This window comes from Myotis yumanensis, unplaced genomic scaffold (genome assembly GCF_028538775.1).
Source record: "Myotis yumanensis isolate MYYU_CA2020_CCGP unplaced genomic scaffold, mMyoYum1.0.hap1 SCAF_17, whole genome shotgun sequence".
NCBI lineage: Eukaryota > Metazoa > Chordata > Mammalia > Chiroptera > Vespertilionidae > Myotis > Myotis yumanensis.
The window spans coordinates 29,657,605-29,685,368 of NW_027223768.1; the positions used below are offsets into that span (position 1 = coordinate 29,657,605).

The 27,764-nt window shown below is 50.4% G+C and overlaps 1 protein-coding gene across 3 annotated transcripts in view; it reads right to left on the bottom strand.

Annotated features, from left to right (window-relative positions):
• TRAF5 (TNF receptor associated factor 5) overlaps positions 1-25,395 on the bottom strand; it is a 46,242-nt gene extending 20,847 nt beyond the window's left edge. The window contains exons 1-2 of one of the 3 annotated variants that reach the window (XM_070396632.1): positions 25,319-25,346; positions 24,469-24,550 (exon numbers count right to left, since the gene is read on the bottom strand). The gene's annotated coding sequence lies outside the window, so the exon portion shown is untranslated. Of the gene's footprint in view, positions 1-24,468; positions 24,551-25,318 lie in introns of all 3 variants that reach the window. The other 2 variants (XM_070396634.1, XM_070396633.1) reach the window with 2 other exon arrangements.
• Between the last annotated feature and the right edge of the window lie 2,369 nt (positions 25,396-27,764).

Here is a 27,764-nt window from a genome sequence, read left to right on the forward strand (position 1 = left end):
GCCAGCTGCCGGCCTCTCTCACTGCCGGAGGGGTCTGCGTCTGGGGTGTGGCCCAGGTGCAGGGAGCAGAGGAAGCAACTGGCCTCTCTCAGCAAACAACACTTTCTCTCCGGAGGAGTCCAGCAGGCCTGGGGATATATTTATTTTTGTTCTGGGGTTTGAGACTAAAGCCCCTCCTTTTCTCCTCTGCGTGTGTTTCCTGCAGAACGTAGAGGGTGGTAGGTGATCAGTACAAGAGGGGACTGTTCCCCTTTTTAACATGGTTTACTCTTGAGATTTAACATGTTAGTTATGAAGACCAGCAGGCAGGCATAGCCCTGGAGTTACCTGCGCCACCCTGACAACCAAGACCCGCCTTCCTCTCAGAGAAGTGCAAGACCAGTTCCAAAGGGCCCCTCTGCCCTGTGTTCTCTAGTCGGAGGGAGGTGGACAATCCACGCCCTATACCCGCCCCCCTCAGAGTCTCTCTCTCTCTCCCTCTCCCTCTCTCTCTCTCTTTCACTCTCTCTCTCGGAGTCTCTCCTGAAGCCAGGCTCACGTCTGTGTCACATGGCCTCTAAATTTGGACTCAGAGATGCACCCTAAAGCAGCAGGGTGTTCGGCCCCCAGAACAAGGCAGTTGGATGTACAAAACTCAGTTCGGGTTCCCCTCCGCTACACTCTATCCTCTTTCCTATCATAAGAATTTAATGCACTCGTCTCTGTGTCTGTCCATCTTTCTCTACAACAGCAATTCTCAAACATTTCTCTTAGGACCCCCCCCCCCCCCTTTAGACTCTTAATAATGAAGGAGCCAAAGACCCAGAAAAACCAGCTCAATAATAAAGAAGTAGAACAAAACTGGAGGATTGACACTACCTTAATTCAAGACTTTCTATAAAGCTACAATAATCAAGACAGTGTGTACTGGTAAGAGAACAGACAAGTAAGTCAATGGAGGAGAATAGAGAGCCCAGAAATAGACCCGTGTAAATATAGTCACCTGATGTCTGACAAAGGAGCAAAGGCAACGCAATACGCAAAGACAGTCTTTTCACAAATGGTACTGCAACAACTGTAAGTTCACAGAAAAATGAGTCTAGACACAGACTTCACAGCATTCACAAAAATTCACTCAAAATGGATCACAGACCTAAATGTAAAACGCAAAACTATTAAACGCCTAGAAAACAACAGTGGAAAAAACTTGAGTTTGGCAATGACTTCTTAGATACAACACCAAAGGCACAATCTATATAAAAATTAGTAAGCTGGACTTCATTAACATTAAACATTTCTGCTCTGTGAAAGATACCATCAAGAAAATGAGAAGATATGCCAGAGATTGGGAGAAAATATTTGCAAAAGATACGTAGGGTAAAGAAATGTTATCCAAAATATACCTTACCAAAGAAGATATACAGGTGGCAAATTAGTATATGAAAAGATGCTCCATAATCATATGTCATCATGGAAATGCAAACTAAAACGACAATGCATACCAGTACTCGAATGGCCAAAATCCAGAACACTGGTGAGGACGTGTAGCAACAGGCACTCTTGTACACCGCTGGTAGGAATGTAACACTTTAGAAGACAGGGTGGCAGTTTCTTACAAAACTAAACCTATTCTTACATCTGATCCAGCAATCATACTCCTCGGTATTTGCCCAAGAGGATTGGAAACTTATGTCCATCTAAAACCCTGCACACGAATGTTTATAGGAGCTGTATTTACAATCGCCAAAACTTAGAAGCAATCTAGATGTCCTTTAGTAGGTGAATGAATAAAGTGTGGTACATACATTCAGACAGTGCAATATTATTCTGCACTAAAAAAGAAATGAACTATCAAGCCATGAAAAAACATGGAGGAATCTTCCATGCATGTTACTAAGTGAAAGAAGCCGATCGAAAAGGCTACATACATACTGTAGGACTCTCGCTATATGACACTCTGGAAAAGACAAAACTATGGAGGCAGTAAAAAGACCAATGGTTGCCAGGGGTGAGAATGGAGGGAGGGGGAGATGAAGAGGGGGAGCGCTATGGGTTTTTAGGGTCATGAAACTACTCTGTATGATACTACAATGGTGGACACATGCCACTATACAATTGTCCAATACCATAGAACAGTGATTTTCAATTTTTTTTTATCTCATGCTACACATAAACTAATTACTAAAATTCTGCGGCACACCAAAAAATATATTTATTGTTGATCTGACCAAAAAATAGGTATAATTTTCATTTATTCACATCAGATGGCTATTGTGTTGGCTTTGTCATTTTTTTTTTTATTTGACAAACTCTGGGAAAAGAGGTTAGTGCCCTGACTATGTAGTTAGGTATTGCATGTTTTAAAAATTATTGTGGCACACCAGCATGCCTCTTGCCGCACACCGGTTGAAAATTGGTGCCACATAATGGCAAGCGTGAACCCTAATGTAAACTATGGACTTTGAGTGATAATGATGTGTTGAATGAAGGGTAGTGGAATGTGCCACCCCAAAATAGATCTGTAGAAGTTCAGGACATGCCACCCCAAAATATGCTGCATGGGTATGTTGATCATTTTGAACTGTAGACACTTGAAAAATAATAGCAAATGCAGGAAGCAGCTTTCTCTGAATACCTTATCTGCTTAAAGACAGGCCCTCCAAGAATAGGAACTCAGTTATCACAAATCTCCGTTCTGAGAGTTTCATCAACCAGGGAAGATTGACTCATCACAGAAGAAGAAACTAGAAGTAGACACCCAGACAAACTTTGTTACACACTCTCATCTCCCATGTGTTCTTTTAAGGGCCCATTCATCTTTCCTAAAAATCATTTGCTCTCCCCCAAAAGGTCTACACAGACGTACCCTTTCCTTATTAAAATGGTGTTCAAGCCTGAGTTCTAAGCCACCTTGGAGAGTTCTTCTTCTTTCCCTAGGTATCTCCCATGCATAAGAGGTATATAAAGTTCCATTTGGTTTTCTCTTGTTAATCTGTCGTTCATTACACAGGTCTCAGCTAAGAACTCAGAAGGGTAGAGGGAAAATTATTTTCCTCCCTTACACAATGTAGGTTCATAAACTGTAACAAATGTACCACTCTGGTAGGGATGTTGCCAATGCGGGAGGCTGTGCATATGAGGGGACAGGTAGTGTATGGGAAATCTCTGTACTTTCCACTCAATTTTGCTGTGAACCTAAAACTGCTCTAAAAAAATTTAAGAACACCAAAGAGTGTTTATGTGGGCTATATCTACCAATAGATATATCAAATTTGAGATTAGAATTGAGATATTTTAAAGAATATGTTATTAATTCACTTTAGATAATAATGAGCCAGTTATCCTATATAACAAAAGCCTAATATGCAAATCAACTGAATGGCAGAATGACCTGCAGAACAACCAGTCACTATAATGTGCACTGACCACCAGGGGTCAGACATTCAACACAGGAGCCAGGCCCACAGCTGGCGAGCACAGCAGTGGTGGTGGGAGCCTCTCCTGCCTCCATGGCAGCACTAGGGAGCAGCGAGCCGAGTGGTAAGGAACAGTCAGCAGGCAGGCGGTAAGGCTCAAGGGGTCCCGGACTGCGAGAGGGCACAGGCTGGGCTGAGGAACAACCGCCCCCCCCCCCCCCATGCACAAATTTCGTGCACTGGGCCTCTAGTATGTTAAATAAAATTTTAATGGAAAATGACCATCTTCCAAAACAACAAAAATTAGTGAGAAGAGTGTGGCGTTGTTTTAGATTTCTGCACATCTGTGGGCTGAATAGAAGGTAGCTGGATTTTTGTATCTACTCCTGCATTCAGTCTGTTGCAGTAGCACAGTAGCTTCTGGAAAACACCACCACTGCATGCTCATGAAAGGAGAGTAAAAATGGCAAACAGTAGCTTAGAATTATTATGAAGATAGTTTTACCCATGCAGATCCCCTGAAAGGGCCTCAGGGAGCCCCAGGTAGTGGTGGTAGTAAACATTTAACAATCTGCTTTGTTGGAGGAAAGCTCCAGTTTGCAAAATTTGTCAATTTCCACACCTGAACATACCTGACCTAAGTAAGAGCTCACTAACTAGCTGCCTTCCTGCTCAGAGCTGCTCCAGCACCCCCACAGCCCCTGACACACACTTTGGGAACCACTGCTCTCAGGCTGCTGGTGGGCCTGGGTCTTGTCAGTCTTTGTACTGTCAGGGCCCAGCGCACGTGACACTCACAGACAGACTCCTGCTCCTGGTAAAGGACCAGCTGAGGCCTAAGGACCAACACGCCACCCCTCTCCCCTCTGCCTTCCACTGTGTGCCTTGTCCTGCCCTGGTCAGCATGCCTAAGTCTTCCACTGACCTTGTTCATCCTCTAATCTGTTGCCTTGCTCAGTATTTGCTTCTATGAAACTGAGTTTTTATTTAATCAGACATTTTTTTTAAAGCACTTTTGTTCTGCTATACAATATGGACTTCGGGAGTTTCAGGGTGGTGTTCTTTATATAAACCCAGCCGAGCAGGGTCTATCTCCTTCCTCTGAAGTTCTTCAGGTCCAGGACCCGGCTCCAAAAATGGAACCAATTCACTGTGCGCATTGACGTGAGACAGCCCCGATAATAGCACTGCACAGGCTGACATTTCCCTGCCTAACAAACACATTTCTCTAATTAACTCAACATTGGAAGCTGGCAGACTGTCACTCCCAGGCAGTTATTTAGTGGAAATGAGTAACAGTTCCATTTTATTAAAATAGTTCTCCTTTGGGGATAATAGCTTATGTAACAGGAACAGCAAGAGCTCAGGTTTTGCAAAAAAAAAGAAAACAAAGCCATCATAATTACTAATAGAGCTTGTTATCGCCTTACTGCCTATTCCTGCCGCTGATGGAACGTGCAATGTGGTCCGGCTGAGGACCACAAGAGAAAATCACATGTCATCTGTCAGAAACACCTTTAAGGGCTTCTGTGAGATGCGGGTGTGGGGAGAGAGGGAGGAGCACAGCGTGAGGAGTCCTGAAAGTGTGCCACCGTCGGGAATTCCAAAGTTTCCCACGGCTTTGATCTCTTTAGGGATGATAAACAGAGAGGACCACGCAGGGAGTTTAGGGGAAGAGGCTGCCACACAGAACAGAGGAGAGCGGGGGCCTGACCTAAGGCAGCAGCCAGGAGAGGTCACGTCTGTGAGGCTCCGAGGCAAAATGATGGATTTAGAAATGACTTTGGTGGAAGGGCTGAGGGAGGGGACGTGGAAGATGACCCCTAGGTTCCAGTCCGGAAGGCTGGGCCAGCCATGGCAGCATGGAGAGGATGAGGGAGAGATGCAGAGTCAGGGAAGGATGCTCGTCAGAGACGTATCCAGGCAGGTGCCTTCGGGACAGTCCAGGGGCGTGGGGGTGAGTCAGAGCAGCTGACATCTGATAGCGCTCCCAGAATAAACCACACAATTCCCAGGAATGGCCTCGTTTCCTTTGTGGTATCAATGATTACTTTAAAACCGCCCGGGGCATTACAATGTTTTCCACTTTACAAATCATCTGGTGGTTTTTTAAAGTGGCGTCTGACATAATCGGTTTAGTTCTATATGTCAGGAAAGTAAGAAGAGATAAGGCAACCCAGAGAGAGAGAGAGAGCGATGGAAAATCTCGAAGGCAGGACTGCAGCAGCCGCTGCAGCACGGCCCTGGCCCTGTGTGACTCCCTACTTGGAAATTAACCTGCGGGGTGCTGCTTCCCCAAAGTAATCCCCATTCAGCCTGGTGTGACACACCACTCCCCCACTCACCCCCCACCCCCCCAGAGCCCCAGCCTGAGATCCCTACTGCCAATCACTGGATGAGACAAAAACTCTTAGGGTCCAGGGGCTGCAGGGAAATGCACGCAGCACCTGGGAGGAGCTTGAGGACTATGGCCTCTTTTCAGCTCTGCTCAGGCCCTGCCAGGAACATAAGAAGCCAACTCCCGCCCTAACTGGTTTGGCTCAGTGGATAGAGCCTCGGCCTGCGGACTCAAGGGTCCCAGGTTCGATTCTGGTCAAGGACATGTACCTTGGTTGCAGGCACATCCCCAGTAGGGGGCGTGCAAGAGGCAGCTGATCGATGTTTCTCTCTCATCGATGTTTCTAGCTCTCTATCCCTCTCCCCTCCTCTCTGTAAAAAATCAATAAAATATATTTAAAAAAAAAAAAAAAAGAAGAAGACAACTCCCTGATGCTCACTTGGGATCACGACGGCTGGGTACAAACCCATTATTCCCCAAAGCCACCCGAGACCCACTGAAGGAGCCTGGGCTTAAATGAAAGGAGAGGTGGTGGTTAGTGATGAGGAAGATGCAAGTCCCAAGATGCAGTGACCCAGGGAGACCCTGGCATCCACGCCCTGGGCAGCACCGGATAAGGGCACAGCCCAGCTCGGGTACCAGGCGCTCACCTGCTAGGAAGATGGGCAGTGCCCTCCCTGGGAGCTGCTTCTGGCCCTTGAATTCTCAGATCCTGCTCTTCCAGGGAGAACACTTACGACCAGGAAAGAAGGAGAAGAGGCAGAGCAGGGGTGGCACAAAGGAGAACTGATGGGCTCGAAGTCCTTACAAAGCCTCGTCTGCACGGGCCCCGAAAGATCCGCCCACTGAAGAAGAAACCCCGCAGACAGCAGCTGGGCCTCTGCTCCAACCCCTGCCCTTCTCCTCCTCTCCGCTAACCCCAGAGCTTAACACAACAACCCCGACACCACCACAGGGCGGCCTCTGGGAGAAACAGGTTCTCCTGCGTGAACCTTTAACCATGCGGGTTGGACAAGGAGAAGGGGCCTTGGAGAAATGCAGAGGGAACAAGCCCACTTTCCATCAGGGCTAACGTGACCAGGCGGCCACGCAGGGACTGGGGGACACTCCCACAGCCAGCCAACAAGTGACAGGAGCCCACCAACCCACGGTCCTGTCCACAGAGCAGCTGGCTTTGGTGTCTCCAGAAGCTGGCTGTGTTCTTTTCTTTTCCTTAGACCTTCGCAGAAGAGCGTTTCTTGGACACAGGACAGAGTGGTGTGGCTCTGAGCTTAATTCCTTTGAAGAGAAGTGTGATTTCTCCCCAAGTTGTCAGGAAACCTCTGGTTCCTCTTTTAGCGAGAGTGCAGCAAAGCACAGTGGTGAAGGGGCAGGGCTCAAGGGCTGCCGGGCTTCCCCACCTCCCTCCCGGGCCCTGCACTGCGCCCTAACTCTAACTCCGGTCTCACTCTGAGGGAAGCCTTGAATGGACTCTCCCTCTTGCTCAGACCAGCCAGAGTCTGTCTGGCTCCCAGCAAGGCTGCAGGAGACCCTTCAGATTTGTCTTCAGAATTTAGACCAAGAGAACAAAATACAATGCTGCTGATCTTCCCACACAAGGACTCCTTCCTCTTTAGGAAGCTTTGACTCCACGACTCTCAGCCCCACTTTCAGCCCCAACTCTATCCCAGTCCCCACTGCCTTCCAGGGCCTGCTCCGCGGGCTCCTTGAGGGAGGGGCTGTCCTCATTCCCCCCGCCCAGGTCCTCAGAGCCAGCCTCTGCCTGGCGCAGGACACCCAACCAGTATTTGGTAAATCAGCAGGGAATTCAGAATTAACGTGCGGCCTCGGTGGCAAAGGGCTGCTGGAAGCAGGGCCATGAAAACAACGCAGGACAAATCTGAATTAGGCAGACAGAGGGCAGGGCGGATGATACAAAAAAGCTGTGAATGAAACCTAAGGGCTGGAACAGGACCCGGGCCAGGATTACAGTTACCGAGTCTGTGTCCAGGTTCAGCATCAGCTAATTCTCAGGCATTGGCTCATTTGCGTTCTGACAGCAACCATGTGAGGTTGGACAGGCCCTCTGGCCAGGAAGCAGTGGAGGCCCTCAGGGGACAAGGAGGAACTGGGGATGCTCCCTGCTTCTCCACAGCCTGCCAAGAGCCGTGTGTATGGCAGTCACCCCTGTGACTCTGGAGTGGCCCTGGCTGGGCACCAATCCTGGTTCTATTGCTGAATTAGCCACGTGACCTCAGGCAAGCTACTTACTCTCTATGCTTCTCAGTTTCTTCACCTGCAAATGGTGACAATGGTATCAGTAGTTACCTTACAGAACTTTTGAAGATTAAACAAGTCAATACTATACACCAGGGGTCGGCCAGCCCACTATTTGTTTTTATAAATAAAGTTTTATCAGAATGCAGCCACGCTCATTTGTTTGCAAATGGTCTATGACTGTTTTTGACTATCCTGGGGGAGATGGGCAGTTGCACCTACAGACCATATGGCCCGTAAAGCCTCAACTATTTATTATCTGGTTTTCTACAGAAAAAGACTGCTCACATCCCCCCCTCCCCATACACCCATACACACACACACACACACACACACACACACACACGGGTGCTCGCATGAAGAGCTTATGACGGTGGTAAATTGTAAGTCAGTGATGGCAAACCTATGACACGCGTGGAACTCATTTTTTGGTTGATTTTTCTTTGTTAAATGGCATTTAAATATATAAAATAAATATCAAAAATATAAGTCTTTGTTTTACTATGGTTGCAAATATCAAAAAATTTCTACATGTGACATAGCACCAGAGTTAAGTTAGGGTTTTACAAAATGCTGACACGCCGAGCTCAAAAGGTTCGCCATCACTGTTATAAATGCTTTGGGGCCATTATTATGAATAGCATTTGCCCCAGAGTTCATGGTTATATTGGACTACTTCCCACTAAACATTTATTCCTTCAGTTACTCACTAATTCCTTTGCTGAGAACCTACCCCGTGCAGACACCGGTGGGGAAACAGAAACCCAGCACAGTGGGCTGGGTTCCTCACCATCCTTACCAGCAACATGCCCACCGGCCACTCTCTCCCTCCCCTCCCTTCTCCCCGGCTCCAGAGCTGGGCCTGCAGACCTGTGCCCCTCATCAGATGCCACTGGCTCCTCCCGGCAGCCTTCCCTCCTCTCCCAAGTTCATCTGTACCCTGCCTTTGAACAGGCTGGGGTGCCCGAATCACCTGAGTGTTGGGGTTTGTGTGTGAGGCCCTATGTAGTTTGGAAAATCATATTCTATTAGTTCGGCTACCTTAACTGAAATCATATAATCAGGCTTGTCAACTAGTCTCCCCTCAATTGCTGCCCTCACGCCCTTCATATGGCATTTGGTACTTCCTTCTAGAAACTCCCTGATCCTTTGGCCCTGGGGACACTGAACTTTTTAGTTCTCCTCTCACCCCTGACTATACCCACAAGAGGCTCTCTGTGGGGCTCCTGAGGCTGGGTCAGCCCGCTGCCCTTCATTCTTGCCAAGACACCCACCTCTTCTTCGCATGTGAAAGGCTCCCTCATTCCCGCCCTATTTCTGAATGCAGTGTGTCCCCCTCCATCACCATCATCTCAGACTCACAGTTCCCTCCCCCTCCCTTCCTAACCACCCCCTGCTCTCACACAGACAGGTGGACATCTTGGAAGGTGATGGAGATTCCAGTGGCCCCGCAAGCAGACGGGGTTGGGAGCTCAGATACTCAGCCAACAGACCCCAGTTTGGGTTTAGTTTGAAATTCGGAAGCACTTCTAAGGATGACTAGGCAGGGCCTTTGCCTGCTCCCACTCTCCATGGCCTTAGGGTGCTCTGAGGAAAGGGGAGAGATCTGAGACCACCCACAGAACAGACGTGTCGCGGAGGACTCAGAAACCTTGGCTTGACCTTTCGGTGACTTTAGCTCCCAAAGGCCAGCATCATTCTAGCTGCGCTTCATCCTCCCCCAGATGCTCATGCTACCCTGTGTTAGATTCATGTCTCCAAGCTGACCACAGACATGTGACATGCTGTCCCTGCCAGCTTCCCAGAGCTGGGAGAGTCCGAGGCTGGGGCATGAGTTGGTGTTCCCTGGGAGACCGACGGGTCAATCCCCTCCTCACCCAGGCCTGAGCGGAGAAGCTTCCAGAACTCCGCCACCCCAGGCACACTCCAAAATGCCCTGCCCACGCATGGGCAGCCTTCCTGGAGTCCCGTTGTAGGGTCTCCTGACAATGCCGGATGCTTGGGACTGGCAGGCTGGGTCAGGACAAAGGAAGAGAGAGAGCAGGAGGGGAGCCCAGAGAGGGGACCCGAGAGAAGCAGAAACAGTGGGAAAGGGTGACATTCCCTCACACCCGAGACAGTCAACTGTGGGAAGACTGAAGGGATCAACTAGCCAAGAGTTTCAGTTTGTGGAGAAACCAAGATGGCGGCATAGGTAAACACCGGAAATTGCTGCCTCTCACTACCACTTCAAAAATACAACTAAAAGACAAAACGGACATCATCCAGAACCACAGGAAGGCTGGCTGAGTGGAAATTCTACAACTAGAAGGAAAGAGAAAAGCACACTGAGACTCAGAGGAGGTGCGGAAGTAAAGTGCAGAGGTACGGAGGCGCACGCGGAAAGGGCTGGCAATTGAGGACGCGGTTGTCTTTTTCAATCAGGAGGGAGTCTCAAGCTACTGACTGCTCTGAACTCTAGTTTCAGGCGAGTCTCTGGGGACCCAGACTCATATGGGAAGAAACTGGACTGTCTGGCATCGGTCAGAACTCGAGGGCAGCTTTCTCTCAGAGGTACTTGCAGCGATTACCGGGACACTGGGATGTGGGGCCTCTTAGGGTAGGACTGAGGAGAAGCCATAGCTGCTTTCTCCGCCCTGTTGATCCCCTGAGACCCCGCCCCACCCAAGCTGTGCGCAGAGGCTTTTGCATATGAAAGGCCTGGCCCTTTGCAATCTGAAAATTACCTAATAAACTGCAGCTGGGTCAGAGAGACCCAGAACTTCCAAAAGAAGGCCCAAGGCCCCACAGCAGCTTGCATTGCTTCACAGCTGGGCCTCATCTAGGCACCTCCAAACCCCAAACAAAGAAGAGGAATCTGCAGATCTCTCCATAGCTCCTGCTGGGTAGCCTCAGGCAGAGGCTAAATTAGCACCTCCTTAGAGATTCAAGAGCCAGTGTACCCAGTGGTCAGAGTGGGACCATCCAGATTACAACTCCTCAGATCCATAAGGGACACACTCAGGGGGCAGACTCAGTGAGCACCAAAGCCCCACTGAAGCAAGTCTTGCCCCAGAAGGGTGTCTCCAGCACAGAAGTTCTCCCACTGTAGACACAGCTGATTCTCACAGCCAATTGGCCTGGAGGTCAATTCCTCCCAGTGATACCTACAACAATCAAGGCTTAACTACAACAAGACTGTACACAAAGCCCACAAAGGGGTGCACCAAGAGTGTCCACCTCAGGTAATTGGGGAGGCTGAGCCACTGGGCCCTATAAGACACCTAGCACAGAAAGCCACTCGATCAACACAGGGAAGCATAAAAAATGCGGAGACAAAGAAACAGGTCACAAATGACAGAAATGGAGGAAAGCAAACTACTGGATATAGAGTTCAAAACCACACTTTTAAGGTTTTTCAAGAATTTCTAGAAACCGCCGATAAATTTAGTGAGACCCTCAAGAAATCTAGTGAAACCCTCAAGGTTATAAAAAAGGGCCAAGCAGAAATTAAGCATACACTGACTAAAATAAACAATACTATACAGAGTTCCAACAGCAAACTAGAGGATTGCAAGAATCAAGTCAAAGATTTGAAATACAAAGAAGCAAAAAACACCTAACCGAAAAAACAAAAAGAAAAAAGAATCCAAAAATATGAAGATAGTGTAAGGAGCCTCTGGGACAACTTCAAGCGTACCAACATCTGAATTATGGGGATGCCAGAAGAAGAGAGAGAGCAAGATATTGAAAACCTATTTGAAGAAATAATGACAGAAAACTTCCCCTACCTGATGAAAGAAATAGACTTACAAGTCCAGGAAGTGCAGAGAACCCCAAACAAAAGGAATCCAAAGAGGACCACACCAAGACACATCATAATTAAAATGCCAAGAGCAGCCAAACCGGTTTGGCTCAGTGGATAGAGCATTGGCCTGCGGACTGAAAGGTCCCAGGTTTGATTCCAGTCAAGGTCATGTACTTTGGTTTCGGGCACATCCCCAGTAGGAGGTGTGCAGGAGGCAGGTGGTCAATGTTTCTAACTCTCTATCCCTCTCCCTTCCTCTCTGTAAAAAAATCAATAAAATATATTTAAAATAAATAAATAAAATGCCAAGAGCAAAAGACAAAGAGAGAATCTTAAAGGCAGCAAGAGAAAAACAGTTAGTTACCTACAAGGGAGTACCCATATGACTGTCAGCTGATTTCTCAACAGAAACTATGCAGGCCAGAAGGGAGTGGCAAGAAATATTCAAAGTGATGAATAGCAAGAACCTACAACCAAGATTACTTTACCCAGCAAAGCTATCATTCAGAACTGAAGGTCAGATAAAGAGCTTCACAGATAAGAAAAAGCTAAAGGAGTTCATCACCACCAAACCAGTATTATATGAAATGCTGAAAGGTATCCTTTAAGAAGAGGAAGAAGAAGAAAAAGGTAAAGGTACAAATTATGAACAACAAATACACATCTATCAACAAGTGAATCTAAAAATCAAGTGAATAAATAATCTGATGAACAGAATAAACTGGTGAATAAAATAGAATCAGGGACATGGAAAGGGAGTGGACTGACTATTCTTGGAGGGGAAAGGGGTGTGGGGGGTGCGGGAAGAGACTGGACAAAAATCGTACACCTATGGATGAGGACAGTGGGCCGGGGGGGTGGGGGTAAGGGCAGAGGGTGGGGTGGGAACTGGGTGGAGGGGAGCTATGGGGGAAAAAAAGAGGAACAACTGTAATAAGCTGAACAATAAAGATTTAATTAAAAAAAAATAACCACTGCTTTCGATCTTCAACTCCAAAAAAAAAAAAAGTTTCAGTTTCTTGCAAACAGTGAAACTCATCAAACCAAATCTCACGCAGAAGCATCAGGGGAAAAAGAGGGTATACAGAGGGACTGGCTGACGCAAGGCCTGTTGAGTTTCCTCAGCTCTACCACACCCTGGCGGGGGGGGGGGGGGGGGGGGCGGCTCTCTGGGTCATCACAGGGGCTCCACAGCTTGATCTTCCAAGATGCTGCTGATGCTGGGATGGTGATGATGAGAATAACAGTGATACCACCTTACACGTACTAGTTCTTTGCAGTTGGTGTTTTTTCCATACAATATCATACCCAGTCCTCAAACTAAGCCTGTGGCAATATTTCCATCATCACATTTCCAGTGAGGTAATGAGCCCACTTTCCATCAGGGCTAGCGTGGACAGGCAACCACGCAGGGACTGGGGGACACCACCACAGCCAGCCAACATGTGACAACAGCCCACCAACCCACGGTCCTGTCCACAGAACAGCTGGCTTTGGTGTCTCCAGGGCAGAAGCTGGCTGTGTTCTCTCTTCTTTTCCTTCGACTTTCGCAGAAGAGCGTTTTCTGAGTTGTTAAGTGACTTGCCTCCTATCACATGGCTAGCACATGGCAGGGCAGGAACTTGGATCTAGGCTTTCTGACTCCAAGTCCAGTGCTCTTTGGTCTGTGACATGGCTAGGGAGAAATATGCTACATCCCAACCAGCACCAAAGGGACTCTTCATGAGAGGCAGCACAGCCTAGACACCAGCTCAGGAACCAGACCTCTGGGGTTCAGCCCCTTCTGCCATTTATTTACCTGTGGCATCTTCCCCTCATTTAGAAAATGGGACAATACTAGGACCTGCCCCTAGGCTCAGAGTTAAGATTACATGTGCTAATCCATGCAAATGACTGGCACAGGGTGCCTGACATATAACTAAGCATTGAATGTCCATGCATGTCTATCCTTCAGACCAGCCAGCTTTTATTCAGTGCCCACTGCATTCAGAGGCCTGTGTCTCATCCTATTGTGTGTGTGGGGGGCTGGGAGGGGTTTGAAGTGGGACAGGACCCCAAATTACCAGTCAGTTCCCAGTCCAGGGGGGATCATGCCTATGCCCAAAGGACAGGAACAGTTTCCAGAGTGGTTGGGTCCTAAGAGTGTGCCCTGGAGCATGATAAAAATATTCTTAGGCCCCTTACCCCAGAAAAACATACCTCTGTTTTGGGACCCTATTTGTTACAATAGCTTAGCCTACCCTGGTCAATAGGTTTCAGAGTGAGGATCTCTCAGGAGCAGCTAGGAGGCTGCTTTCTAACACGCTCCTGGGCTAGATTCTGTAGCCCATTGGCATGGGAAAGGCACTGAGCTAGACCATCACGCAAGCTTCCAGGTCACCTTCTCCTCCTCACAGCCACTCCTTATTTCCCCATCTCTCTGAACACCCAGGCTGCTGCTGGACCTCTTTGCTCTTCCATCTACACTCATTCTCCCGGTGAGTTCATCTCAGCTCCTACCTTTAATGTCCCCTAAAGCTGACAATGTCCCAATTTCTACCTGCAATCGGGACCTCTACCCTCAAAGGAAGTCATTCCAATCGCCTAGCCCACACTCCATGTTTGTTTACTAGGCATCTCAAGGTAACACATCCAGGCCCGCCCAACCAGCCCCTCCCACAGCCTTCCTCTCCCTCAGTGAAATGGACCCCAGCCTCTGGAGCCCTACTTGGCTTACCCTCCATCACACAGAACCAACCCCTGTGGGCTCTGTCCAGGCATATCTAAGCACTGCTCACCACCTCCAGCACAACCTCCCTGGTCCGTCATCTCCCCACTGGTTACAGCATTAGTCTCCTGCCTCTGCCTCCGCCCCTTCTAGTCTATTCATAACCCAGCAGCCAGAGTCATTCTTTTAAACAGTGATCCTTCCAGACATGTCACTCCTCGGCTCCTATGGCCCCATCTCATTCAGATTAAATGTCAGTGTCCTTAGAGCCGAAAGCAATCTGGCCTCCATTCTCTCTGTCCTCATTCCCTAGCTGCTAGCATCTTCCTCATTCACACGCTCCAGCCACACCGGCCTTGCTTTTTCTTGACTAGTAGAAGAGCCTTCTGTTTGCTGCCCGGAACAGTCTTCTCCCTGACACGTGGATGGCTTTTTCCTCACTTCAGGTATCTGCTCAAACGTCACCTCACACGCGAGGCCTTTGTTGACCCGCATGGAAACTCAACATCCCTGGCCACCCTGTCGCCGGCTGCATTTTTCTCCAAAGCGCTTAATACCATCTAGCATCTTGTGTGTTTCCTTGGTTACTGCCTGCCTTCCAGGCCACAACCAAGCTCCGTGAGGGCAGGGGTGTTTCTTCTGAGGTCCCAATACGTAGGCCAGCGCACCTGACAGGTGCTCAGTAAGTACTGACGGACAGTCTGAATGGCTGCCTAACGGTGTTCTGCAGAAAGCTGGACAGCCTCTCTCCCTCTGAGCGTGCCTCCAGTGCCCACGCTTTCCATCTCAACGCTTTGAAAGGTCCTGAAATTCCACCAGTTACAGTACAGAAAGCAAAGCCGGGAATGATGGCTGACTTGGGGAGGGCAGTGAGTGGCAGGAGGGGGAGCACCCAGACTCTGGGGCTGGAAAGTAGGGCTTGACCAGTGTCTTTACTCCTGTGAACTAGCTCCTGAGGTGCCATTGTGGGGAGCCAGGTACCTGGGAGGCAGGGGGTACCTGAGGAGGACTCAAAGGTAGACAAGCCAACACCTCAACCCCATAAGCATGTATGGGGTCCTTACCTAGGTGCCCACAGGTACTAGAGATCAAGTCACCTCTACTGGGGTCTTTTTCTGGAGACTTCGTTTCATCAATGGGTAAGAGAGGGCAGGGCCAGGTTTTGCCCTGTCAGCTCACTCTCTTGTTTTTAATATCTACTTCAAATGTTTCTCGTCTCCACAAACCTTGACCACTCCCTCCAGTCTTACCACGAAACTTCACTTCCTACTTAGAAAAAAATAGACGTCTTCAGACCAGAACTACCTCCATTTCCTGCCACCAGACCTCCGTGTCTACCTGCACAGGGCCCCTGCTCTACCCTTCCTCTCCCAGGGCCGGGGAAGAGGTCACCTCTGAATCAGGCTGGACTGTCCACCTCAGGGGTCTTTTGATGTCGATTATCACCCACCCCACCTGCTTCATCGTCTAGCTCTCCCTTTCAGCTGGGTCCTCCCATCAGCCCTCAAATGAGCCCAAGTCTCTCTAAGATTAAAGCAACACAAAATATTCTCCTATTTCTCGAGCATTTCTCCCACTCACAGCCAAATTTCTTGACTTAACCTTATTCTCACACAGTGGGGCGGCTATCTCCATGGGCCCTTCTTCTATCCAATCCTCAGCCCACTCTGGCCTGGCTGACACCCATCAAGGCACCCAAACTGCCCTCACCAAGGTCCCAATGACTCCTGGGTCACTAATGCCATGGTCAATTCTCAGTCTCATCTCCCCTGGCCTCTGTGCAACATCTGACATTGTTGATGCCCCCTTTTCTCCCCCTCTGCCCCTCCCCCGCCCGCCCCGCCTCCCGGAAAACACACTTTAAAATTCTCTCTCCCTCTAGCTCCCTGGAACCACACTGTCCCGGCAGGAAAGACTGTGCATGAACTAACAACTCCCATTGTCTCCCTCCTCTGCATCTAGACACACACACACTATGGCCTACTAGTGTCTGCCTCTGACTCCAAAGCCAGCATATCCAAAACTGAACCCATTTGCCTCTCCTAAGTTGCTGTCTCTCCAGAGCTGGCTCTTGAAGACCAACCCTTTATCTTGCTTTGTCATCAGACAATGAGCATCATTCTTGGTGATGCCTTCTCTCTTCTCCCCCACATCCAATCAGCTACTGAGCTCCCCTGAATGTACCTCATGGACACATCCCACCGAATTCTCCACCCGCCCCCCTTCAATTCAAGCCACATCCCCTCTCACCTGGGCCACGGCAACAGCCTTCTGTAATTGTTCTCTCTTCCTATAGTTGATCCCCCTCTCATCTTCCTGTCCCCTCTTCCTCCCCCAAGGCATTCTCCACACAGCAGCTTGATTTAGCTTTTGAAAATGCCAAGCTACTGTCACTCACACAGTCTCCCATTGCTCTTCCAGTTCCAAATCCCTAACCTGCCCACATCTCCAGCGTCATCTGTGAGCTCTCTCCCTCCCACCCCTAGTTCTCCAGCCTCTCTGGTCTTCCTGCTGTTCCTCATATGAGTGCAGAAACTTCCCTCCTTACAGCCTGCGTCCTAAGGCTGTTCTCCCTTTGCTCTAGCTGTTGTCTCTGCTGCAAACTTCCCTCTCGTCCGTCTTCCCCCTTCTCACTGAGCTAGGCTCACCCAAGCCCAGCTGAAGCTCACATACTCAGCTAAGCCTCACGTGCACCTTAGATCCATTTTCCTCATCATGTGCCCTTTGTCACCTTGAACTTCTTCTTTGTAGCACTTATGATTACAACTCGTTTTTTAAAATATTTTTTAATTGATTTCAGAGAGAGGAAAGGAGAGGGAGGGAGAGATAGAAACATCAATGATGAGAGAGAATCATCAATCGGCTGCCTCCTGCATGCCCCATACTGGGGACTGAGCCTGGAACCCGGGCATGTGCCCTGACCAGGAATCGAACTGTGACCTCCTGGTTCATGGGTTGAGGCCCACACCAGCCGGGCTACAATTCCTTTTTTATGTAATGATCTTTTCAATATTAATCTGCACCAGCAAATAGAAGGGAACTGTGTCTCTCTTTTTCAAGGTGCTGGCACAGAGCAAGCACTCAAGTATCTCAGTGAATTAATCACTGCCTACAATGTGCTAGGAGCTTTACATGGTTGTTTCACTCACTCTGCACAGCAAACCAATGAGGCATGGGTACTAATTTTATCATTCCCATTCACACTTTACGCATCGGGTCCTGAAGCTCAGGGGAATTATATAGTGTGTTTGAGGTAACAGAGCTGGTAAGTGCTGGTAAGGACGCAATCTCAGGCTTGTGTCCCATCAAAGCCACAACATTGCATGTCCCCTCTGCACTCCCCACGGTGCTCACGCACTCACTCACCTTAGACTCAGTGGGTGCTCCACCAAGAGGGTGGACACTATGTCATCTTGCTTGGTCCTCATGGTCACCTTTAAGGTCTACAAACAAGAATTACAATTCTTTCCTAAGTGAGGGAGGAGAATGGAATTTAAGGGGTTCACCTGGCAGTAGGTAACCATGCTGAGCTGGAACCCATGTCTTCTGGCTCCTTCTCTGGGGTGATTCTCTCTACCACACAACTACAGTGAGGCTCTGACAGGTGGGATTATGCAGGAAAGCTGTGCAGTAGAGTTAACACAGCAGGCCCAAGACTGCTAGCCTGAGAGATGTCTGCTCACAAGGATGGCCCCTGGCTGATGTCTGAGGAGGTAGATTTGGGGAAGGTTCCCCTAACCGACATGGGGGTGCTCACTGTACCTAAACCGTCTGCAAACAATGTGGTTTATGCTGAGCGCTAGGTTTTCTTCTGGAAGTCTGGAAACTGGGTATATGTTGGGCAGAGGGTGCCTACACGATCAGTCCTCGATAAACACCTGGGCACTGAGTCTCTAATGAGCTTCCCGGTGGACAACATTGTCACACATGTTGTCACGGTCCAGTGCTGGAGGAGTTCAGCATGTCCTGTGTGATGTCCCTGGGGAGACTCTTGGAAGTTTCTGCCTGGTTGCCTCTAGACCAGCGGTTCGCAACCTTCTGGCCCTTTAAATACAGCTCCTCATGTTGTGACCCAACCATAAAATTATTTTCGTTGCTACTTCATAACTGTAATGTTGCTACTGTTATGAATCGTCATGTAAATATCTGATATGCAGGATGGTCTTAGGCAACCCCTGTGAAAGGGTCATTCGACTGCCAAAGGGGTCGCGACCCACAGGTTGAGAACCGCTGCTCTAGACTTTGCCTCGTGTGCCTTTTCCCTTTGCCTATAGAGCTTTGAATCTTTTCACTGGAATAAATCATCACGGTATGACCAGATGCTGAACCCAGCGAGTCCTCCCGGCAAATCTTCAAACCAGGGCATGGTCGTGGGGACCCCCAACACAGAAACTTTCATGAGTTTCTTCTTTGAAGGGTTATTTTTTTAATTTGTAGATTAAATCAGGAGGCATTCTGGGCAGAAGAAATGATGTGGAGAAAGTTCAGAGCAGACAAGGCAGGTGTAGAGGCCCCACAGCTCTGCAATGTGACCTAAACAGAGTGGATGCTGAGAACATCGAGCGTTACAGCTAAGACCCAGAAGAGATGGGAGCTGCAGAGGTCACACTTGTGAGAAAGATCTAGGGTCCGTGACGTGAAGTCATACACACGGAACTGCTAGTACCAAGGAAGGACTGAAAGAATTCAGTGTCTGGCTGTCCACAGCTAATATCTGGCACTGCACTTCTAAAAAGGTCCGGGGAGTGCCATTTGGAGGTTGAAGTAACATCCCAAATGATTCCTCAACATCAGGAAACTAATCTGCTCCACAATAATCTACTTCCCTTTAATTCAAGGCAATGACTTGACTTTTTCCTTTATCCCTTTGAAATGCCTTTGCCCACAGTCCAATGTCCCCTCCTATCCCTCCTGTCCACCGCTCTTCACGCCTCAGGAATAACCCCAATCACCTGTTTAATCGCTTCTTTTATTCTGCGGCTACTTAGACATAAGCTCCAGTTATTCTCCCTTTAACCTGGGGGAGCCTGGTAAGTTTTCCCAGGTTGCATCAAGGCATCTGCCCAGCCGCTTCCTCAGATTCCCAACATCATAAAGGCAGAAGAGGAACTTTCATGTCCTGCTTAGCTTCACCCCACCCCCTGCCTCCATCCTCGAGCATCAAAGGGCCCTCGGAGCACGGCCTGCTGTTCCAAGCCATCCCCCTTAGTAAAAGGGAACAGAAAGGGCTCTGGCCAGCAGCCTTGCATCAAGTCAGCCTCACTCCTTATCCTGCTCTGACTTCATAGCTGGAAGCCACTAAAGCAGGGGTGGAGAACCTTTGTTTTGCCAATGGCCATCTGGATACCTATAACATCATTTGAGGGCCAAAGTTATCAACTTAAAAATTAGCCTGCTATATTTGGTCAAACAGTTAATTAACTCAACCCTAATGCCTTGGCAGGGCCAGACCAAATGATATAAGCTCACCTACCCTGGCTCCTGAGGTAGGGCTGCTCCAGAGATTGCCAAGTGGCAACAATAGACTAGTTAAATGATGGCCTACCCTGGCAGGGGGGCAGTTCTCTTGCTTGTCTGTTTTTAATTTAAATTCGAATGCCTTTAGGCTAGACATACATTTTCCAGCTCCCCAGAGGCCCCACAATTCCCTATTGCTATCAAACTCAAGGAAGAAGAAAACCAACTTTACCCAATACCCTCCAGACACTAGACTGTGTGTGCGTGTGTGTGTGTGTGTGTGTGCACGCGCGCGCACGCTCCTTTAATCCTTCCAGCAACCCCCAAGTGGGTGACATGACTATCTCTGTTTACCAGTGGGAATACAGAAGTTTGCCAAAGTTGGGCAACTTGCTCAGACCATACAACTACAACCAGCAAGTCACAAATCCAGAACCGAGCCCAGGCCTGCCAGCTTCTGAAGTCCACGCTATTTCCAGGGTGCTACGCGTGAAGGCAGTAGGTCTTGATTAGGCTATGCATGAAGGAGGCCCCTCTGCAGCAGTGGGAGAGAATCTGGAGGGGCAGGAAGGGGAGTGAATGCAGCTCAGGGAAGAAGGGGGGCGAACTTGAACTCAGGTAGCAGCCCCGGGGATAGACAGATCAGGATGGGCTGAGGGAGACAGGCTGGGGTGACTGAGGGCAGCAGCGATCTCTGGTTAGGGAGAACACAGGGGAAGTGGGGGCTTGGGACAAGGATCTAAGGGGCTCCTCAACCATCACAGGGAAGATTTTGTGTTTCACAAATCAGAGTGGCCAAGAAGAGAGCTGGGTGAGAGACCTGCTCCCCCTTTCCTGTCCTTCAGTGGTTCACCTTCGGAGCAGAGGGGAGCTCCGGGGAGAGGAGCCCAGGGAATAGCAAGCCAGCTAAGGACCCAGCCCCACGTGGGCACTTGCAGGGCGGGAGGAGGATGAAAAGCTCGAGGTCACGGAAGGGCATGGCGGTGGGGACAGTGTGGCACCCTCCAGGGAGATGGGCAGCAGCTGCGGAGCAGGCTGGCGACAGAGGATTACCAGGCCCTGGAAGCCAGAGCCCAGCAGCGCAGCAGGTGTACGCACAGGTGCAAGGCTGGCTGCTACTCTAGAAGCGTGTCAGTGAGGGATCGGACCGGGGCTGGGGACACATGGGGCCTTATGCTTAACAGAGGCAGAGCATGTGTGTGTGGGGGACCCGTTTTAAGAGAGCAATGGCAGGAACTGTCTTGTGTCTTGTGTCAGAGGGAGGAGAGTGCTGAATCAGGCATACACGTGGAGAAGGGCTGTCTGTTGGTGGGTGCTCAGAGCAGGAGAGAAAAAAGCTGTGGGGATGCTCTGAGTTGATGAGAGGGGCAGCTGGTGGAGCACATGACAAAAATCGAGGCTGAGGATCTGCAGAAAGCAAGGTGGGTTCCCTCCCCACACACCCCAGGAGGGATGCCCACTAGCTGTCATTTAACCCTGGGCCCGAATGGAGGTGGGAGGAGGTTGAAATGGTAAAGGGGAGATAAATGGTGGTGGGAGGAGACTTGACTTGGGGTGGTGAACACAATACAGTACACTGATGATGTATTCTAGAACTGTACGCCTGGAACCTATGTAATTTTATTAACCAGTCACCCCAATGCGTTCAATAAATAAAACTGTAAAAAGCACTGGGCCCACAGACCCCGCCCCCATCTGCGGGTGTACCTGTTTCTTGCTACAGCGCCGTCCGCGCACCACCACCTACCTGCTCCAGACAACAACATGCAGCGTGTGCTCAGCACTGTCGCTGCAAGTGGACTTGACATTTTCTGTCAGGAGTGAGGAGTATTTTCACTTCTATTTTTCTCCCTGGTCCTCCAGCCACTTCCTCACAAGACAGGGCTTGCGGGGACCGTATGAGTCAAATACTGTCTGACCCTCCAAATAAATCAGTCCTCTGGGCAAAGTGGCAAACTCCCTGGGGTCCAACCCCGGCCTCAGCAGTGGCAGGAGCCCACCAGCCCCGGGGATGGCTTCTGCCCCGTGGCGTGTTCCCCGCCACCCCCGACACACACAGAGACCCACCTACTACACTCCGCCGGGGTGAGAGCTCCTGCCCCAGAGAAACCGCAGAAAAGTCACCACCTGCGCAGGAAAAGCTCCTCCGAGACTGGGCTGGCCGCGGCTCCCCCTTCCCCTGGGCTGTCAGCTCTTAAAGAGCCCACCAGTGACAAAACATCAGGCAGCCTTTTATGAATGCTGCTCTGGTTCCCTCACCCCGCTCCTGCCCTCAATCTCGTCTTCCTTCAGCCCAAGTACAGGAATTGGAATCAGCAGACGAGGGCCAGGGCTCTGGCCGGTCCCTGCATGCCATGACATCTTGCAAGTCACTTCTGAGCGCCAGCTGGCAGCCAGGGAAGAAACAGCATGCGCCGCTCCCTTCTCTCAGGAAGGCAGTGAGCTCAGGTGAGACAGGTTATTTGGAAACTGTGCTATTCTGAGCTCTGGGATCTAAGCCAGTCCTGCTGGCAGCTCAGCTCTCTCCGCAGAGTCCCACCCAGCACATGTTCCCAGCCACTAGTCCCTGGCAGCTCAGAGCCCGTGGGAGACACATCTCAAATGAATGCCACGCAAACGTTTATTTAGGCCTACTCTGTGCCAGGTTCCACAATACCAACAGGAACAGACACAGAGCTGCCCCCGGCATGCCCGGCTGGCAGGGCTAGCAGAGCGGCTGTCTGTCCCTGCGGTGGCCAGGGCATCTGCAGAAGAACCTGCTCCATGGTGAAGAGGCAGGACACACAGGCACTGCCAGAGTCAGGGTCCCCTTGCTGACCCCTGGGACTGGGGAGCGGTGGGCAGATTCAACTCTCTGAGAAACCAGGGTGAGGGGCCTGGAGCAGAGGAACCAGACACCTCTCAGAGCCCGGCCTGGCCCAGCGGTGAAGCCTAACGGCCTATTGCACTCTGTGCTGCTCCGTCACCATCTGGAAGAGGTGGAGAAGAGGCCTGCTTTGGCCTGACTCATAAGGGCATCATGGAGGGCAAAATGAGAACAAGAGGACACGAGCAATGAGAAAATGCTTTAAAAGGGGAAAGGCTTTACAAGCAAGAAATGATCATTTTTTCCTCAGGGTCCTCCCCAGTCAAGCTGAGATCATCACCGAAGGCCTGTGCAAACGCTGCCGAGCCCTGCCCATGGCCAGCCTATCAGGACCGACTGGGAGGCTTCCATCCCGGCGCCACCACTCCGAAAACCGTGGCCACTGGACTAGCCAAGCCGCCACAGTCAGTCCTTCCAGGGGAGGGGGCCCCACCTCCTTGCCATATTCTTCCCACTGCCCTGCCTCCCACAGCCAGGGTACCCCGGTTGAGGCTTGCGGACAGACTGAAACACTGACCATCCTGTCCCCTCGGCCCCAGACCTCGGCCCAGAGGACCTGAGAAAGTCAACTCCTCCATCACCTCGCCTCCAGCAGGACTTGCAGAAGCTGCCTCAGACAGGAGCCTGTCTCCTGCCTATGCCCAGACCCAGAGAAGGGGACTCCAGGATCGGAGACCCAAACCATTCCCCTGAGTTCAAAACAAACAAGAACAAAAACATGTTTAGAGAAGGTAGACATCTTCTATCTCACAGTCATTTCCTGCAGCAACTTCTGTCTCTTGGATTCAAATTAGAGTCGGGAGTGGGAGTGTATCAGTGGTTCTCAACCTTCCTAATGCCGCGACCCTTTAATACAGTTCCTCATGTTGTGGTGACCTCAAACCATAAAATTATTTTCGTTGCTACTTCATAACTGTAATTTTGCTACTGTTATGAATCGTCATGTAAATATCTGATATGCTATATGTGTTTTCCGATGGTCGCGACCCACAGGTTGAGAACCGCTGGTTTAGATGATAAGGTTCTCACCCAAACCGTCAATTGTGCCAACAGTCCAGTCCCTGGCTGTGTGTCTAAGGCAGGGTGGGCGGCTGTACTCTGGATTGGAGAAGGCCCAGCCAGCCTTTCCCTGCCTAAAACTCTTTCACACACACCCAGCACGGATCTGTTCCCAGGAGGACTTCAACCCATTTTTTGGCGTGTGATGTCTTCCTGGGCCCTTTTAAAATGCAAATGTCTCTGAAGGAAGGAAGCATATTTCACTGGCCCAAGCCCAGTTCCCACACAACACCTGTGCCCAAATGTGTACTGAATTAAATCGGTTACTGGATGCCTGTCCTCACAGGCACGGGTCAGAGCCCAAGGGCCGTGGAGGGTAGGGGGTGCAGAGGGGCAGCCTGGACATGGAGTCAGGCCTCATTTCACCAACCTCAGGGGGGCCCAGAGCAGGCCGGCCTGCCGCAGCGAGATAAGTGAGTTCCGATGAAAGTAAATCTGAAATAGCCAAATAAGGAAACTCTGCAGGAGGGTGCAGAACCCGCTGAGAAAGCCTGCAGTGGGGTGAGCAGTCAAGACCGTGCTCCCAGCCCTGGCCGGGTTGGTTAGAGCGTGGGCCTGGGAACCCGAGGGTGGCAGCTTAGATTTCTGGTCAAGGGCACATACCGTGGTTGCAGGTTGGATCCCTGGCCCAGGTCTGGCGCGTGTGGAAGGCAACCTCTCTCCACTCCCCTCCCTTCCACTCTCTCTGAAAAAAGAAAAAAGAAAAAAAATGGGAAAATATCCTCAGGTGAGGATTTTGAAAAAAAGAACTTGGCCCCACTATTCACTGAACATTCTCAGAACTGCCAAAACCCCGCAGAACAGTAACAAGGGGGCGGCAATGTGGTGTGGAAAACCCGGATGGCACCAATTCTCTGCGTGTCCCTGGGAAACCCATGCACCTCTGAGTCTTGGTTTCCCTCCAAGACACCTTCCTCTGAGGGGTGTGTGTGTGTGTGTGTGTGTGTGTGTGTGTGTGTGTGTGTTGCGTGTCTAAATGCGAGGTTTCCATTCATTCCAATATTAAAGTTTCATTTCATTCTGGAATGCTCTGGTTGGAAAGTCTTGCAAAAGTGGAGGGGATGCCTAAGGGTACAGAGAAGGATCCAGGGGGTTGGGGTGCGGATGTGCAAATGCTCCCCAACTCGAACCTGGCCCCTCCAGCCCACAACCGCGCTCTAGCGCAGCTCCCCAGCCCGGGACCCCAGTGTCCGTCCTCGCCACACCCCTGTCTGCTAAGCCAGCCTCTCCGAGCCCCCACCCCGCACCCGCTGGCCTTCCTGCGCCAGGCGGGGACTCGCCCGGGACCCCAGCAGCGCGGGGCGCGGGGCGGGGGGCCTGGGGCTCACGCCGCCGCGGCACTTTCGGTTTCCAAGTTCACGGGACGAGCCGAAAGCGCTCCCGAGTCCCCCCACCCCAGCCCCACAGCCCAGGGAGCTTCGCCCCGGGCCGGGCCGGGCCTGCCGGGACTCACTTGAGGCTGGGCGCGCGGGGCTCCGTCGGCGCGCCCGTCCGCTGGCAGGCGCTCCGGGCAGCAGGCACCGGCGCGGCGGGCGAGGCCGGGCGCTCTCAGCCCCCGAGCCCAGCGCAGGGCCCCGCCCTCGGAGGAGGAGGGCCGGCCGAGACCGGGGGGCGGGGCCCAGGGCGGGGCCCCAGGGAGCAGTTGGAGAGGTGGGTGCAGGATCCAGATCCGCGGATGCACTGGACTGGAAGGTGGTGGGCAGGAGGCCCTGAGTTACCCCGGACAGATAGAACTTTTTAAAAATACATATTTTTAAATTGATTTCAGAGAGGAAGGGAGAGGGGGAGAGAGAGAGAAACATCAATGATGAGAGAGAATCATTGATCGGCTGCCTCCTGCACCCCTGACACTGGGGATTGAGCCTGCAACCCCCTGGCATATGCCCCCTGGGGGAATCCGACCGTGACCTCCTGGTTCATAGGTCAACGCTCAGCCACTGAACCAGGCTGGCTGGGCGGGCAGACAGAACTTTAACCCACCGTCTCTAGAATCATTAATACCTACAAATAAGACGCCTCTGATTTCTCTCAAGTGGGTTTGAACCATACACCAGGGGTAACCTCCTGCCAGGGATAACCAGGCTCGGCCAATCCAATCACATTTGACCCTTTAGCCGAGGTCTGAGGTCTGGCTCAAGCGGTCCTTCCCCACCTTCCTTCGGGGTGAAAATAGCACTACCCACAGTACGACAGACACTACTGTCACAGTTAGTGTTCACTGCCCTCCTCCTTGCTGCTGGCCTGGCAATCCCTCAGAGGTGTAGAGCTCGCCGCGTGCCAAGAGCTTCCCAGCGTCTCTTTCGATCCTCCGAACAGCCTTGTGAAGTAGACCTGGACGTCCCCTTTTGCAGACGAGCTCCCTGAGGCCCAGAGAAGTGACATGAAGTGACGTACTGAGAGCCAGGCGTTCAGCAAGTGCTATAGCCACAACTTGAATGCAGGTCTCCCAACTCCTAAATGTTCTGAATGAGGTGTGAGTCTATATAAATCTCCTCTGTGAAAATGGATGGCACGTGAAGAGCACAGACTTTGGATGGAAATGGACCAAAATTTCAATTCTAGCTTCTTCAGTCTCAGTTTGGCAGCCAAGGGGAAGCTATTTACCTGCCCTGGGCTTCAATTACTGAGCAGTAAAAGGGGAAATAATGATCTAGCCAACTCAGATGTGCATAGGAGCCAGGCAGGGAACACACAGCAGGGAGGTGGGGGTTGTAATCCTGGGGAAGGGGGCCACATTGGTGCATTTAAGAGCACTTATGGGGTCTCAGGGAGCAGCCAGGCTCAGTGCCAGCCTGTCTTTATTTTTCAACAAGAGCCAGAAATTCAGATGCAAACCTTTTGGTTGGTGAGCCAGACTAGCCACTCCATTCCAAAACGGGGCCTGCCGGCATCGCCCTGGGACTCTAGATCCACCTCACTATCTTGTGAGAATTAAATGAGATGATGACATTCCTGTTCTCCGGACACAGCGCAGATGTTCTATGAACTTCAGTATCTCTCTCTGTTCCCCACACAGTATACCTTCCTCTTCCTTTCTCATTACCCATCCCCACCCCAGGACACTCTAAGGCAGTGGTTCTCAACCTTGGCTGCACATTAGAATCACCTGGGAATCTTTTTAAAATCCTGATTTCTGGGCCTCATCCTCCGGAAATTCTGGTTCTTTGTTACTAATGTTGTGGCCCTACCCCATAACAAAGAAACAGAATTTCCAAAGGATGAGGCCCAGAAATCAGGATTTTAAAAAGATTCCCAGGTGATTCTAATGCGCAGCCAAGGTTGAGAACCACTGCTATAAGGTGATGTGTTTTGTAAAGATATATCCCCTTTTACTGGCTAGAAACAGGAAGGTCTAGTATGCATATATGCAGGTATGCTCAGGGCCCTTGGTACCAGCACGGACTGTGATTCATCTGTTTCTCCCTGCCCCTCTTCTCTGTCCACTGAATAAAGCAGTCAATTTGTTTCAAGAATAATATCCAAGCTTTAAATGTGATGGGATCAGATGCTGGAGTAGACAGTGAATCACAGAGGTGGCCAGTACGGGCCACATGACCCCAGGGCTAGGAGTCTAAGTAGCAAGGTAGAGGGATTTGAGATGGCTGTTACTAGGGAGTCAAGAACATCTTCCCAGGTCCCCTTGTAAATCGCAGAATCCTAGGCGGGGTGTCTGGAAGAACCGAAAAAACAAACCCTGGGACCTGGCCTAATCTGATGGAGAAGACGTGATCACTTTTCTGAAGGATCTTGAAGATGGGTGGGAAGAAGAGGAACAGGACATATAATACAAATATTAAATACTTGCAGTTATAGCTATGATTTATTGTCTTATTACGCACCACGTAATTCGCTCAGTGCTTTATCCATATTAACCCATAGAATCATCAGGTCTACGTTAT